General features: G+C 34.2%; 1 pseudogene; it reads right to left on the bottom strand.

Moving 5' to 3' along the window:
• LOC124084953 (U6 spliceosomal RNA) lies at positions 1-99 on the bottom strand (annotated as a pseudogene).
• Positions 100-1,615: the final 1,516 nt, after the last annotated feature.

Here is a 1,615-nt window from a genome sequence, read left to right as displayed (position 1 = left end):
AAAGAATTGGAATGCTTTACAAATTTGCCTGTCATTCTTGTGCAGGGACCATACTAATTTCTGTGTTTTTCCAATGTTAGTATGTGCTGCCAAAGCAAGTACTTCTCTTTGCTTTTGATTTCTCTTCAAAGACTTTTTTTTTTTTGAGAGAGAGAATTTTTTTAATATTTATTTTTTAGTTTTCGGCAGACACACATCTTTGTTTGTATGTGGTGCTGAGGATTGAACCCGGGCCGCACGCATGCCAGGCAAGCACGCTACCGCTTGAGCCAGATCCCCAGCCCCCAGTATGTTTTATTTATTTTTATGTGGTGCTGAGGATCAAGGCAAATGCTTTGCCCCAGCCCATTTCCTTATCTTTTAGTATTTCTGACTGGCACAATTCAAAGTAGGATGACTAATGGCCAATTTTTGTTTTTGTTTTGGTGGAGACTTTCAAATGTCAGTGCCTGCCTTTTGGTAGTCATTCAGTTTTTCTCACAGAAGGATCCTCCAACATCTTGCCTGATGGATATATATATTCTAGAGCTGAAGAAAGATAAGATGCTAGGGAATATGAATTTATACAGTAAATGTTCCTTTTCTGTACAGCATGGCCTAGTAAGGAAGTGTACTGTTTCCTTTTTTCAGTTGAATTCTTATCAGAGTAACATTAGCCTCCCATTTCAGAAATCATTATTACTGGTCAATCTTGGTAAAAATCTCAGTTCCAAATCCAGTGCTGCAGATGACTGAATAAAACAGAAATTTTTAATAACTAAAGGGTACTCAAGGTAATCCACTATAAATACTTTATAGACTTTATATTTGGTTAATTCCTTATATGATATCTATGTGAATTAAAGTCTCCAAATGAAAGGAGAAAAATCCTATTCAAATGGAACATACTCAATCATTTTATTAAAGCTTTTAAATTAAAATTCAGAGTTTTGGAGTTATGGTCTTTAAATCCTAAACACAGCAGTCAAAATGGAGTGGTTGAAATAAGATGTAATAGGAATAAGCCACTATAAAGGCATAAATGTTTCTAAAAATCATTTAAGAGGTTTGCTTTTTTATTTTCTATAAATACATTTTTTAAAAATATTTATTTTTTTAGTTGTGGTTGGACCCAATACCTTTATTTATTTATTTTTATGTGGTGCTGAGGATCGAACCCAGGGCCTCACATGCGCTAAGTGAGCGCTCTACTGAGCCACAACCCCAGCTCCAAACACTTTTTTTTTTCCTAATTCACTTATTAGTGAATTTAGTTACTCCTTTTGTAAGTGCAATCTAGTCCTTTTCGATTGCCTTTTTAAATGGGACTCTAATGCATACATAAGGAAGATGACCAATCACAGGAATAAAACAGGAGAATAAAAACTAAAATGTGAATCTCATTTTCAACAGGAGACAATATTAACAAGGAAAATGAGACCCTAGTTTCACATTTAGTTAAAACTGCAAAATGCAAATTCTTTGTGGTATTAAACAGCTAACCCAATGCAAACCACGGTTTTTGGAATAAGAATTAAAATATATAAACATCTGAATGAGTGAATATAACAATCAGCTAGACCAAAAAGAAAAAAATTCTCACACACAATAATCACTGCCAAGAAGATCCCACAGG

Source organism: Marmota monax, unplaced genomic scaffold (genome assembly GCF_021218885.2).
Source record: "Marmota monax isolate L192 unplaced genomic scaffold, Marmota_monax_Labrador192_F-V1.1 WCK01_AAM20220418_F8-fsc00106, whole genome shotgun sequence".
In the NCBI taxonomy this organism is placed as follows: domain Eukaryota; kingdom Metazoa; phylum Chordata; class Mammalia; order Rodentia; family Sciuridae; genus Marmota; species Marmota monax.
Note: the sequence above shows the minus strand (reverse complement) of the source record. Positions and strands in the feature narration are given on the sequence as shown.